General features: G+C 41.0%; 1 long non-coding RNA gene and 1 other non-coding gene across 2 annotated transcripts; one reads left to right on the plus strand and one right to left on the minus strand.

The window, feature by feature from the left end:
- Window positions 1–1,345: 1,345 nt before the first annotated feature.
- On the plus strand, window positions 1,346–12,028 carry LOC135269242 (uncharacterized). The gene is made up of 3 exons (XR_010337567.1): window positions 1,346–1,478; window positions 7,757–7,850; window positions 11,830–12,028. It is a non-coding gene; the product is annotated as an uncharacterized LOC135269242 (long non-coding RNA).
- A 1,704-nt stretch (window positions 12,029–13,732) lies between these two features.
- Window positions 13,733–13,806, minus strand: TRNAI-AAU (transfer RNA isoleucine (anticodon AAU)). The gene has a single exon. It is a non-coding gene; the product is annotated as a tRNA-Ile (tRNA).
- Window positions 13,807–15,152: the final 1,346 nt, after the last annotated feature.

Consider the following 15,152-nt stretch of genomic DNA (forward strand, 5'->3'; position numbering starts at 1 on the left):
ATCTTTCAGACATAAAGGCAAATAAATGCATTCTCATTGGAAGGTAAATGAATACATTCTCATTCCTAGCAAGACTGCTGGAAAAGAATTAGCAAAGATTTGAGATGAGAAAAGTGATACCAGAAGGAAACTTGGAACATCATCAATGAAGGAACAAAAGCAGAAATAGAAAATGTCTGGGTAGACGTAACAGACTATTATTCTTCTCTTGAGTTCCTAAAGGTATGTTTGATGATTGAAAGCAAGAATTGTAACTTTTTCTGATGCAGTTGTCATTGTACCTAGATGTACTATACACATAACATCAAAGGGTGAGGGTAAAGGGCCTAACTCTTGATGAAGTTTCTATATTCAACTTGAATGCTAAAATATTGATTCCAAGTATACTGTGAAAAGTTACATAGGTATATGGTAATCCCTAGGCCACTTACTAACCAGATTTAAATAAACCAAAACAAGACAGCAGGAGGAACATAGGAGAATTAAAACAAAGGGAACAAAGGTTTTAAATTATTAAACAGATCTATCTAAAAACGTATCTATAACATACATGTAAATGATTTAAACCCATTAATTACTAACGAGATCGTCAGAATGTATTAAAAATAAATATGTGGATTATAAGACAGTCACCTGCAATATACTTATATATAAGAATCTTTCAAATTGAAAGAAAATAGAGGGAAAAGATGCCTCATGCAAGCATTAACCAGAGAAAGCTGTGGTGTATATATCAAAATCAGACAAAGTGGATTTGAAAGCAGAGACACTTTCCAGGAATAATGAGGGCTGCTACAGGATTACGATTGTCCATTTTCCAAGGAATACTCTCCCAAATGCATATAAGAACACAGAGCTTCAAAAGTCATATGAAAAATTGGATAAGCCAGGTAAAAACAGAAAAATCCCATTATAGTTGCAGGCATTAACACTCCTCTCTCAGTTATTGGTAGACCTAGTACACAACAAATCAGCAAACATATTGGAGAATTGACAACCCCAGCCACCAATGGATCTAATCAACTTCATAACACAAAATAAAAATTTAGGCAGAAAGCAAAGACAGAAATTAAAAGAAAGTAAAATCATGTTATAACCAGGAGATTAAGAGTGGTCCAGCATATAGAAGAGTGCTATTATTGAAAGAGTTTGAAAGAGTTATTTAGTTATTTTGAAACATGTTTGAAGGAGTTACTTAGTTGGAAATGACAGAAAGACAGAAAACGGTGAATCTGGAGGTGGATCTTCCCTCGTCCATATTTATCTTGCCTTCTTTTGCGGTCTAGGGTGTCTGTACTTCCTCTGAATTACCTGATCCTACTACAGTGTCTGGTACAAAGCATCTCCCTAGTGAATATGTACTGTGAGTGGAAAGTAATTGATAGATTCAAGAGTCGTGCAAGAATAATGTTCATTATCTGGCAAATCGTTGAATGTAGTGTTTGAAGGTGGACAATGAGTCAAAGTTTACTTGAAAGGTAAGCCCAAGACCAGACGTGGTGGTTCACTTCTGTAGTCGCAGCACTTTGAGAGGCCGAAGTGGTTAGATCCCTTAATAGTAGGGGTTTGAGACCAGCCTTGGTAACATGGTGAAACCCTGTCTCTACAAAAAAAATTACAAAAATTGTCCGGGTATATGGTATGCATCTCTAGTCCCAGCTACTCAGGAGGCTGAGGTGGGAGGATCGCTTAAACCTGGGAAGTGGAGGTTGTAGTGAACAAAGATTGCGCCAGTGTCTGGGCAACAAAGTGAGACCCTGTCTTACAATAAAATGACATAAAAGAAAACATAAAAGTTAAGCCCAGGCCAGGTGCCATGGATCACACCTGTAATCCCATCACTTTGAGAGGCCAAGGCAGGTGGATCACCTGAGGTCAGAAGTTTGAGACCAGCCTGGCCAACATGGTGAAACTCCATCTCTACTAAAAATACAAAAATTAGTGGGGCATGGTGGCAGGCATTTGTAGTCCCAGCTTCTAGAGAGGCTGAGGCAGGAGAATCACTTGAACCCGGAAGGTGGAGTTTGCTGTGAGCCGAGATTGCACTACTGCACTCCAGCCTGGGTGACAGAGCATGACTTCGTTTCAAAAAAAAAAAAAAAAAAAAAAAGTTAAGCTCAAAAGTTAAGTAAAGAGGAGGTCTGAAATTAGATATTGGTGTGTGAATGAATGGGCTTAAGTGCGAAGAAGGGCCAGAATAACTGTCAGCTGGAGCAGAGGGAAAAAAATCACATTTAAAATCTGAAAATATTTGCTTCTCAATTTGGGCTTTCTCACTTAGCAGCTTTGGCATTTTAGAAAGAAGACTTAACTTATCTGAGCCTCTATTACTTCTAAAAAGTGCATACATAGTTTTGTTGACAAAATTCAATCAGACTACATGAAGTAAACTCCCTAAGTCTCCTAGTATAATTTGTGGCACAAAAAAATTGGGGAAAAATAGGGAGGATATTATTACAAGTTCAGTTTATGTTTTTTGTAGTGAATGTCTCCACTGACATAGATACAAGTGGAGATAGACAGTAACAGTCATATGAACAGGAGGCACTTTTGAAGGCTATTTCTTCCTTCATTCATTCAGTTAGTCACTCTAGGAACTATTAAGAATTGAGGATCTCCTCATTTTCTTATCAACAAAGGAGACTACAGAAAAGAGGAGTGACTAGATCCTGAAGAAGGGAAAAGCTAGATCATTGGGCCACAAGAGGGAAAAAAAGCAGCAAGACAGGTTCAATAGTTTCTGGTCCCTCAAGCCAGAAGGTCCTAACATTATGTTAATACTGCAAACAGGTGGACTCCACCTGTCTGGGTGGGGAGTTCTTCCAGTGCAGTGTTGGCTGATAAGGAGTAGTTTCTAAGTAGCATTGATTGTGCTCTTTGAAAGCTAGGAATTGATAAAGTGGCAGTGTCTGGGAAATGAGATTTGATAATCTGGATGTCAGCTCTTGGGAACAGTTGCTCTCTAAGAGCAGCAGGCCGCCTGTCAATCTCATATTCTGAAGGTCCTGAGTTCGAACATCAGGCAAGGTACAGCCTTTGCAAATATTTCCGTTAAGGCAAATGAAATAGATGCAATAAATAATGGAACACAAATGCTATGAGGTAACGATTTCAAGACCAAATATTAGCTTAAAATTTAAAAATGAGCTTGCTTGCTTGCTTTCTTCTTTCTTTCTTTCTTTTTCTTTTTCTTTCTTTCTTTTTCTGTTTCCTTCTTTTGGCTTCTCAGTGGTTTGAATACAAGTGGTGATGAATAGATATAAATTACACAAGAAACTACAAGCTATGTCATGTGTCTACTGCTCTAGCTGACAGGGGAAGCAGGGGAAAGTTTTCTTCCAGTAGCCTGCTCTGAAGGTCATCCAACCATAAGTACGAAGTGGGGTGGGTGAAGTGTTTCATTCTTTTAATCAGCTAACAAATATTTCTCAAGCACATATCTTGTTAAAAGACTGTTTGGGAGGCAGGCACGGTGGCTGACGCCTGTAATCACAGCACTTTGGGAGGCCAAGGTGGGCAGATCACAAGGTCAGGAGTTCAAGATCAGCCTGGCCAATATGATGAAACCCCGTCTCAACTAAAAATAAAAAAAAATAGCCAGGCGTGATGGTAGGTGCCTGTAGTCTCAGCTACTCAGGATGCTGAGGCAAAAGAATCACTCAAACCTGGGAGGTGGAGGTTGCATTGAGCCGAGATTGCACCACTGCACTCCAGCCTGGGCGACAGAGCAAGACTTCATTTCAAAAAAAAAAAAAAGAAAGACTGTTTTGGGTACAGCAATTTAAGTGAATAAAACAGATATTCTCACCTTTATGATATTACATCATGGTTGGGAGGATTGAGGAGAAACAGACGGGAAGCAAACAAGAAAAATGAACAAGAAGTTATGTGATGATATCTACTGGGAGGAAATCATTAGGCAGTAAAGGACTTGGCAGTGTGAAGGTGGCACATTCAGTTTTCAGGAGAAGAATCAGGGAAGTTGTCATCTTGAAAATATCATTTAGCTTTCCTTTCTTCTAATCTTCTTTCTTTACATGCAAAATGAGGACTGTGGGGTTCTCTGGGAGGATCACAGCACCTAGCGATGGATCTGGGAGATAGGAACTGCTCAGTAAGCATTAGCTACTGCTCTGGCTGCCTTCTCCCTATAGAATGCTGGCCTGTCACACTGAGCTAGCGTCATATTATAGGTGCTCACTAGCAGTTTGCCTGATGAATTTACAGGTTGAGGTTAGAACCCACCAGGTTTCTCTTCCTGGAAAGAACAAGTTTCCCTCTAAAATTTCACATAGACACTGGGTGAGGAAAGAGCCTCAAATGGCTTGAAATAACTTAGTGCTCCTTGGTCAAAGCAGGAAGCCCTGCTTTGGAAGGGCACCATGGGGGCATATATGAAGGTCTCAGTACAAAGATTAGTGCTCAGGAGGTCAAGATGGTTAAGCAGGGAATCTGGCCAGAATGTTCATGGTGCAAAGGAACAATCTTGTTGGGAGAAGGATGACAACAATTGGGGAATTCGAATACAGGCTAAATAAGACTGAAAAATAGTACAACAAGAATCAGGCATAAATCCTTTTCTACTAGATTTTTTTGTACAAATCCATTTTGCCTAGAAAATCATGCTTTACTATGCATCTCTATTGTGCTTCTCCACCATCTATTTTACTTTTTAAACTTTATTTCATTTTTATCACCACAAAATAAACGAGCAAATCAACCAATGGCAACAAAACTGCACTAATTTCTCTCCTTAGACCGTGAGAACATTTTCCTCAAAGGTGAACAATACTCCACGTTCAGCACTATGTGCTAGAAATTATACTGACTGTTTATTAATTTTAAGTAAGTTAATGGATATAGTTTTGCAGCTTCCCCAGGTATTATTGCCCTAGTGTTATAGATGACAGTAAAGCTCAGAATATTGTTAAACCACTGTCCTCGGATCACATAACTTGAAAGAGGAAAACACGATAAGAAAAGTAGACTTATTTCTAAATGAAACCATCATGAGCTCTTGCTTTAACCAAGTACATAGTCTCATCATCTGTTTTCCTCACACCAGCTCACTCATGTAACATGAACCGGCATATTTCTCCACGCAGGAATTCCTACAAACATCCCAGCCTATGTCTACCCTGGGTTTTCTCCACCCTGTGTTCACTCTTCCTCTGCATTGCTGAATGTATTTTTTTAATCCTTTCATTCTGATATGATCTTGATCTCTTATTCTTTATGCCTCTTATCTGCCTTATTTTTGTATTGTTCTGTCGTGTAGTTGGATATGTAATTTCTACATGACACACCTTAGCAAGACGACAACACATATCTCAGATGTGAGTAAAGAAGCATTTTCCAGGGATTTCCTAGTGTCCTGCTCAGCACGCTGGCCTCATTCTTAAAAGTCCCTTGGTGCAAAAAAAGCAGGAGCTTTTTGCCTTCGAGAAATCTGCACCATCCTACAGCCTCAGCTACAAGAAACAAGTGATAATGCCATCCCTTTTCTTTAAAAACAAAAAATCATTTAAGCATCCTGGATATCTGTGACACATTAGCTGGGCAGGGTCCTTCTCTGGGACCTGACTTTTTCTGTCCCGGAATATGGGAAACCTGATATTTGAGCAGCACCAGAGTTTTCCCTCTATGACTTTCTCTTTGTTCCCTTTACTCCACCTTCCTTGCAGAGAATCAGTAGCCACTTTGCTCTTGCCCTGGGCCATCAATGAGAGTAGCTGCTCTTAGTGGAGCCCTGCCTTCACGCTGAAGGCCTTCAAGCCACCTGTGTTCTAGACTGTCCACTAAGGACGAAAAAGATGCTGTGAGATGGGGAGTCAGCTCAAGTGGTAGAGTGCCCACTTAGTTTATGAGAGGTAGTGGGATTGATGCCCACATTCTCCAGATGTTACTACTTGGACCTTAGGTCTCCAGGTTACAGTGAAAAAATACATATATTAGACACTGATCTTAGTAGTAACCTGGACACTTCTTTGGTTCATTATGCAAAGCAGCAACAATACAGGGTTGGCCAAGACTTTAACGGTATGCAGTATCGCTCTATCAATGTGTAATTAGTTTTCTGTTTAGAAAACTACGGTATAGCTCTATCAATGTGTAATTAGTTTTCTGTTTAGAAAACTACGGTATAGCTCTATCAATGTGTAATTAGTTTTCTGTTTCTTTGAGGAGCTGTGAAACCAAGGGACATGTCCCAGTGCACTTATTCTCCCTGTTTCCTCCTGCAGCTTGGTCCTAAATGCAGCGCAATTATGGCAAGTGCAGGGCAGAGTCACTCAGGTAAATATATCCCCAGCTTTCTGATCAGGAGACCAAAACCAGGAGTTGCCGAGTAACCAGAAAAGACACTTGGAAAGCAAACCCATAAGGTCATTTGTGAACTCCTGGGTGTGCCTGTGAACTGTGAATAAGTGGCTTTGATCGAAGACAACTTACCTAAAAAGAATCTGAGAACTGAACTCAGTGATAGCCCACTTTCCAGTCCTTACTGGCCACTGGGATGCACACACTCCAGAGATCTCTGAATAGCAGTGTTAAGGCTTTGAAAATAGAATTGACTTTGAAACTACAACACACAAGGCTGGCTGGTTATTGGAACTTGAACACAAGGCAATCGTGTGCCTGCAAAAACAATAATAATCTCAGTATCCTTAAGATTTCAACAAGACACAGTGTCTCATCACATAATGCAAAGTACATCCCCAAAATATTCAGCATATGAAGAACCAGGACAATCTGAAGTCATTGGCAAAGAGAATCCTCAAGTAACCATACTGAGAAGACACAGATGCTAGAATCATCACACACGTACCTTAAAACAGGTATTATAACAATGCTCCATGAATGAGGGGACAACACTCTTGAAGTGAACAGAAAGTTGGGAAGTCTTAGCAAATATCTGGAAGCTATAAACACTGATTTTACACTTAAACATTGAAAAATGTATTCATCAAAACTATTAGGAGAAAAAAGCTTCAATGGGTTATTTCAGTAACAAAATTGAGACACTCAGAATAAAGTCAATGAACTTGAAAACAGAACAAAAATACCAATCTAATCTGAGCAACAGAGAAAACAGAGTGTTTTGGGGCAAAGCAGGAAGCCCTCCAATGGAAGGGCATCATTTGGGCATATGTCAGGGTCTCAGTACAAAGATGAGTGCTCAGAAGGTCAAGATGGTTAAACGAAGAATCTGACCAGAATGCTCATGGTACAGAGAAACAATCTTGTTGAGAGAAGGTTGACAACAATTGACAACTTGGAATATAAGCTAAATCCGCTTCAAAAGGAATACAAAAAAGGCACAAATCCTTTACTACATTCTTTTGTACAAATCCATTTTTGCCTAGAAAATCATTCCTTACTATGCATCTGTATTGTGATTCTCCACCATCTTTTTTTCTTTTTCTTTTTCTTTTTTTTTTGAGATGGAGTCTGGCCCTGTCACCAGGCTGGAGTGGTGCAATCTCAGGTCACTGCAACCTCTGCCTCCCAGGTTCAAGGGATTCTCCTGCCTCTGCCTGCTGAGTAGCTGGGACTACAGGCACGCACCACCACGCCCAGCTAATTTTTGTATGTTTTTAGTAGACGAGGTTTCACCATGTTGGCCAGGATGGTCTCGATTCCCTGATCTTTTGATCCGCCTGCATCGGCCTCCCAAAGTGCTGGGATTACAGGCATCAGCCACTGCACCCGATCCTATTTTACTTTTTTAAACGTTATTTCATTTTTATTTTCACAGAAACATGCTGCTACAACTAAATGAGCAAAACAGTCAGTGGCAACAGAAATGCATTAATATCTCTCCTTAGACCTTGAAAGCATTTTCCTTAAAGGTGAGCAATATTCCATATACAAGAACTTTTTTGGCACTATATGCTAGAAATTAAACTGAATATTTATCAATTTTTATGTAAGGTGGTCAATACAGTTTTTCAGCTTCCCCAAGTGTTATAAATGACACTGAAGTTCAGAGCAGTTAAGCCATTTTCTTCAGATCACTTAGCTTTAAAGAGTCTCCATACATTTGGAAAGTGCAGATTAGTACAAAACCCAGTTTTGTGACCAAAATTCAATTGGACTATGAGAAGTAAACTCAGTAAAACTCTTAGTATAGTTGATGGCATGGAAGACTGAAAAACACAGAAAGACTATTATTCTTTCAGTTTGTGTTTTTTGTAGGGGAATGTCTCTAGTCATGTAAATGAAAGTGGACGTATATGGTAAAAAAGAGTAGTAGGAACAGGAAACACATTTGAAGACTATTTCTTCATTCATTATTCAGTGGATCAGTCAGTGACCTATCATGACCTGAGCATCTTCTTAGTTTCTTTTCAACAAAGGAGACTATGGTAGGTGTAAGAGTGACTAAGCTCTCTCAGGGCGGGAGAAGCCCGATCATTGTCACTGGGCCACAAGAGGGAAAAGAGCATCAAGACAGGTTCAATGGTTCCTGGTCCCACAGCCCAGACACTCCTGCCATTGGATGGAATTAATACTGGATTGAGTAAATACCTGGCAGTTAACGCTGGATTGAATGAAGACAGTCCTATCATTGGGTGAATACTGGAAAGGCAAGAACTCCACCTGTGCTGAGTGTGGAATTCTTCAGGCGCATCACTGGTGGATATGGAGTGATTTCAGAGTAGCATTCATTGCGTTCTCTGAAAGCTAGGGCTTGATAAAGCAGCTGTGCCTAGGGGTTGAGATTTGTTTATTTGCAAGTCAACACTTGGGCAGGAGTCGCCCCCTGAGACCAGCCAGCAGCACATCAGTCTCATACTCTGAAGGTTCTGAGTTTGAGCCTCAGAGAGGGCAAAAGGTATTTTTCATTCCTCCAAGCACTGTAACATTACCTTAGTTAGTAACATATGAAATAATAATAATAACAATAAAAGAATTAGAAAGGAAACATAGTAAGAAACAAATAAAAAAAACAGTCATTTTCAGTAATCACAGAGAATCATGGGATCAGTAATTACAGAGAATGGTGGAATTAGTTCTCAGTGATTTGATGAAATCAATGGTGAAGAAATTTAGATTATCTCAGAAACCACAGGTATATTATATAATTATCTTTCTCTCCATCTGACCGAGGAAGCATGGGAAATTTCTCTTGTAACTTGGTGCTCTGAAGTTTGCCCTGATGCAGTTATGCAGTGAAGGAGTGTAAAATTATCAATCTTCTATTAATCCAATAAAAACTTTTTTGAGCACATATTTTGTTCAGTGGCTGTTCTGGGTGCAGTGATCCAAGAACAAACAAAACGCAAAAAATTTTACCCTCATGAAACTACATCTTATTTGGGGAGAAATGAGGAGAAACAGACAAGAAATATTTTAAAAATGCATAGTAAACTGGGTGACAATATCTACTATGAAGGAATCGTTAAACAGCAAAGACATTGGGAGTGTGTGGAAATGGCAAGTTCAGCTTCCAGGGGAAGAGTGAGGGAAGCTGTCACCTTGAAGGTATCATTTAGCCTCCCCTTCCTCCGATCATCTTGCTGGGACCCTTGTACTCAATTTTTCTAATAGTAAGGGTAATTCTTACCGAGCAAGGCCGACTGGGGATTATGAGAGTTTTTGCACATAAGGCAAGTTGGCTTAGTGAGAAAAATGATGGTACAGGAGGACTGGGGTAGCAAATCCTTCATATGTTTCCTCATTTGGAAAATGAGGACTGTGGGATTTTCTGGATGGATCACAGCACTTAGAGATGGATCTGGGCGATAGGAACTGCTCAGTAAGCATTAGCTACTGCTCTGGTTGCCTTCTCCCTATGGAATGCTGGCCTCACACTGAGCTTGCATCCTATCATAGGTACTCATTAGGGGTTGTCTAGTGAATTCACGGGTTGAGGTTAGAACCCACTAGGGTTCTCAACCTGAAAAGATTAGCCTTCCCTCTAAGGTTTTACACGGTCTCTGGGTGGGGAAAGAGCCCTAAATGGCTTGAACAATTGAATGTTCTGCTTTGGACAAAGCAGGAAGCACTGCTGTGGAGGGGCTTCATCATTTGAGCATGTATCAGGGTCTCAGTACAAAGATGAGAGCTCAAGAGGTCAAGATGGTCATGCAGAGAATCTGAGCAGACTGGAAGGTCCACGGTGGAGAGAAACAATCTGTAAATTTTTTGGCTTCACATCTACACTTTGAATGGACCAGAGTCATTGCTTAATGCCCTTAGGAAAAACAGAAAAGAAGAGAACATGCTTTTCTCAGGATGAAGAAAAGCCTTTTCCCATTGTTTTTGACTAAATTCACACAGAGAAGTAGCATTTCTATTCAACACTGTGCCAATGGTTCTAGTCAGAGCAGTTGGGCAATAAAGTGAAATAGAAGACATCTTGATTGAGAGGGAAGAAATAAAACACTTTTTTTTTCAGGTAACATGATTGTATAGTAGAAAATCCTAATAGATCCACTAAAAAAGATTAGATCTAATAAATGAGTTCAGCAAGGTTGCCAGATTCAAGAGCAATATACAATATCAATTGTATTTCTTTAACTAACAGTGTATCATTTGAAAATATAACTAAGAAGACAATTTTGTTTTTCATTATTCAAAACAGTAAAATACTTGGGAATATGGTTAGGAAAAAATGCACAGAACTTATACTGTTACAACCACACATAATTGTTGAAAGAAATGAAGAAGACCTAAACATTTGGAAACATGTGCCACGGTCAATACTCCCCAAATTTATCTATACTTTAATGTAATTGTTATCAAAACACCAGCTGGCATTTCTTTCTTTATTTTAGATGTCGATAAGCTGATCCTAATATTACTGTGGAAGTGCAAGAAATTCAGAGTAGCCAAAATAATTCTGAAAAAGAAGAACAAAATTGGAGGAAGCAATTTCCAAATTTAAAATGTATACTAAAAAACAGTCATCAAGACAATATGGTACTGGCGTCAGAATACACAAATGAGTCAATGAAATAGAATTGATAGTCCAGAAACAAATGTTGACATTTACAGCCTCTTAATTCTGAATTTCCAAGACAATTCAGTTGGAGGACAGTAATCATCAACAAATGATGCTGAAACAACTGGAAATCCACATACAAAAGAATGAAGTTGGACCCCTTCCTCACACTTTATACAAAAATTAATTCAGAATCGATCAACAACTTCAATGTAAGAGTTGAAACTATAAAACTTTAAGAAGAAAGCATAGGAGCACATCTTTTGAGAAGTCAATGTTCTTTTTATATATTTCTTCTTAGTAATAGTCATTACAGTCAGCTTACAGCATCTGCGAGGTCCATGTCCATGAATTCAACCAACCATAGATCAAAAATACTAGGAAAAATGCATTTGTATTGAACAGGTACAGACTTTCTTTTGTCATTATTCCCTAAAGAATACAATATAACAACTATCTGCATAGCCTTACATTGTATTAGGTATTCTAGGTAATCTAGAGACAATTTCACGTATATAGGAGGATGTGCATAAGATATATGCAAATATGATGCCATTTAATTGAAGGGACTTGAGCATCTGAGGATTTTGATATCTATAGATACTGAAAGATGACTATACATCATTATGTAATGTTAATGTCATCCTTACTCATCACTGCAACTCAATCGGAGCTGTAATTCAAGTTATTTCTACAATCAGTGGATCCAAAAGACTATGGCCTCAAATGTGTTACTGAAATGAGTAAGGCAATTCACTAAATGATTTTTTTTTTAATTTCCCAGATGGGGATAAAATACCTAACAGCATATACTGTTTGCTATCCACGCAACAATGACTTCAATTTATCACAGTGTTTTCCATTCTTCTTTTCTAATATAGAAAGGAGCTCATTCAGCACTTGACCTTCTTTTCACAACCATCTTCTGCAGAGTAAGTGGATCCTAACCTCAGAGTCAAGAGTTAAATCTGGTTTTCCCCATCATTCTCAGCAAACTGACACAAGAACACAAAATCAAACACCACATGTTCTCACTCATAGGCGGGTGTTGAACAAGGAGAACACATGGACACAGGGAGGGGAGCACTATACATGGGGGCCTGTTGGGGGGAAGGGGGGGATAGCGGGGGGGGTGGGGAGTTGGGGAGGGATAGCATGGGGAGAAATGCCAGATATAGGTGAAGGGGAGGGAGGCAGCAAATCATACTGCCACGTATGCACCTATGCAACAACCTTGCATGTTTTTCACATGTACCCCAAAACCTAAAATGCAATAAAAAATAAAATAAAATAAAATTAAAAAAAATCTGGTTTTCCCAAATCTCTTGCCAGTGCTTGATTTGGGCAAGGTCAGGTAACACTTTGCTCGTGATTTTGAGACCAGGTGTTACTGCAGAAGAAGCAGCCGGAGTATCAGGTCCATATGTTGAGGATAGACCCAGTGAGTTAATCAGTTCTGTAGCTTTCCTTCCCTGTGTATTTATCATCAGGTACAAGCATAAATACCACTCATTTTAAAGGGCATATCACTCTCTTTCTTCTGTGTATGTGCATCTATTTACAGCTAAGGACTTCATAAATTATAGTTTTGTAAACATTAGTCTAAATCATTCTGATGACTTGAAATTTGAAAATGTCAGAACCAATCACATTGATGTAGTAGAAAACACGGGTTTGAGGTGCACTGGCTCACCGTTTTATTTACTATCAGCCAGTGGAGTAGAAATTCCCATCAAGGAAGAGGGTTCATTCCTGTCTGTCGGCCTCAGCAAAGTTAAACATTTCAGATCTTTCCTGACTTTGGATCTATTGGGCATGCTCTGTCCTCCACCACTATCCCATCCTAGGGGCATATAGAGCCACTCAGAGCCTCAGAGATACACTCAGCAAAATGGAATCAATCACCAGATAGTGTAGCCTGTTGCTCATCTGACTAAAATGCACTATGTTGGGATAGCCTGGGTTCTACAGACCCGTGAAGTCCATTTGGAGCACAAGACACTCTTCCCATCATGCCTGCACACATATCCCTCAGTCTTCATTGATTCATGCAGACTTTTAAATGTGTTTAGCAATAAGCATCCTACCCCCAAGGAGCTTAGAATCTCATGGAGAAGAGGGCCAGGCAGCAGACGTTCACAACATGGTAAATGCCACAAAACAAATGTGTACCTGGATCCCTGTGAGTGCTAGGAGCAACGAAACCCAAGCTCAGAAAACTAGGAGAGGTGTCAGGGAGGGCAATTTCCGGAAGATGGTTTTGTGTCTAACTAAGCAGTGAGACAAGCAAAGAGGAGGTGAAAGGCTCAGCGTTCTATGGGACATTTCCTTACCTCCAGTATCTCTAGAGTTAAGTGTGGGAAGCTAAAAGAGAGGAAATAGAAATGCAAAATGGGAGTTGTTGAGAGGCTTTACTTACCCTGCATAAGCCAAGGACAGGTCTGCGGGAAGCAAGCAGATGCAGAGTTAGGAAAGCCCATATCAGAAGTTAGTCACGGCAGAGAAAGATTTGTACACTTTGGAAAGCGTAACAGAATGAAAAGCCCAGGTCCTCATTTCTGTGTTTTCGCGTTCTTCCGGGATTTCAATTTCCTTCCGGAATCTCCGCTCTCTTCATCGTCTGCTCTTGCAGAAACACTAAACCCGCAAACACAAAATTACGGTTAAACGCACTACGTCCTAGCAAGATTACCGGGCAAATACACATTTCCTTTTTTGTTCTCTCGGGACTTTGCATACCACTGCGCACAGTTGTAAGGGTAAAATGAGCATAAGAACTCCACATGGCCCGTACGGGGATCGAACCCGCGACCTTGGCGTTATTAGCACCACACTCTCACCGACTGAGCTAACCGGCCACTGTCTAGTGCTTCGTTCCTAGGCTCATTAGAGGTTCAAGGACGCAAGTTATTCCAATTACCAAAGGAACTTTTCTCAACTTCTTGGAGCTGGAAAGAACCCACCATCTTGGCTGACTTCTTTACGATCCTCCGGAAATTTCTTCGAACACTGAAATTTCACTTAAAATTAAACTCTGCGGAAGGAAACCAAACGGCCCACCCGCTTCAGTGCTTCAGGACGCGGGCTTTTGGTGACCACCTTTTTCAGTGCAACGCCCCCACCTGCCGCCGGTACTGAGGTCTGTCTCTATCACTCCTTTCTACGTTGCTCCGGTAATTTCTGAGCAACCCTTCAAGAAACTGACGGAAAACGAAAACATTACCGCCGGTTCCTCTCCGTGGGCTGTCGAGGCCAATAGAAGTCCCCACCCAGGCTCCTCTGCTCACTTTAGCACAGTTCCCACTGTGTTCGCCCATTGTCCCCAAAGTGAGTATCTGATCCCTACCCCACCCCATTTTTAGCAAATTCAGGAAAACGCTCTCATATTTCTACTTGAAAAAGACACTTGAGAGAAACACGTTCCATTGCAATCTTTGTGCTCGCATTTTATTCCTTCTCGATGAAGCAGGTATACGTCGATTGGTATTTCATGCACAGCAAGTCAACTTTGAAGCCCGACTCAAGACCATTAGATTAAGAAACATTCTCCGGGAGCTCTGCTGATCGCTGGGCCTTCCGGGGTTGCTGCATTCTGTCCCCAAGACAACCGTTTCTCTGCGTGTCTCCGCCTGGCTGGCCACTTCTCCGGTAGAGAAACAGCTGTTCCTCGGGTTTCATTTCTGGAAGTGCTTTGGGTCCTGGGGAATGGGGCCGCTTCCTGCAGCGTCGACAAAGTGGCTGAATACGCAGGGACACCCGCAGTTCCCAGGGACGAACAAATAGCTCAATAGATATGTTTCGAATAATTGAACGAAGGAAGTCTCCACCAGCCGCCCTAGCTGTATTACAGACGGTTCACCTCTCTGTCTAGACGATTTTGCTAATGTCCTGTTCCTTCTCCCGGCTTTTGAACTAGATTCTCACTTCCCTCCAATCCATCTTTCGCGCGCTGGCGTGTTTCCGCCGCACTTCTGAAATTCTGTCCGTTGCCGCCTCCGTTAAAAACCGACTCTGGTTAATCTTTCCCTCGGTGTGGCTCCCTCTTCCGCACCTGGCACTGCGGGAAATGCACTTCCTTGAGGCAGCTGGAGGCCTCCCGGTCCCCTCCCTCCTCCCCTCCCCTCTCCCCTCCCCTCCCCTCCCCTCTCCCCTCCCCTCCCCTCCCCTCCCCCTCCCCCCTCCCCTACCCCTCCCCCCTCCCCCT

The sequence above is a fragment of the Aotus nancymaae genome, unplaced genomic scaffold (genome assembly GCF_030222135.1).
Source record: "Aotus nancymaae isolate 86718 unplaced genomic scaffold, 86718_ANA_hifiasm-v0.15.2.pri h1tg000051l, whole genome shotgun sequence".
Lineage (NCBI taxonomy): Eukaryota > Metazoa > Chordata > Mammalia > Primates > Aotidae > Aotus > Aotus nancymaae.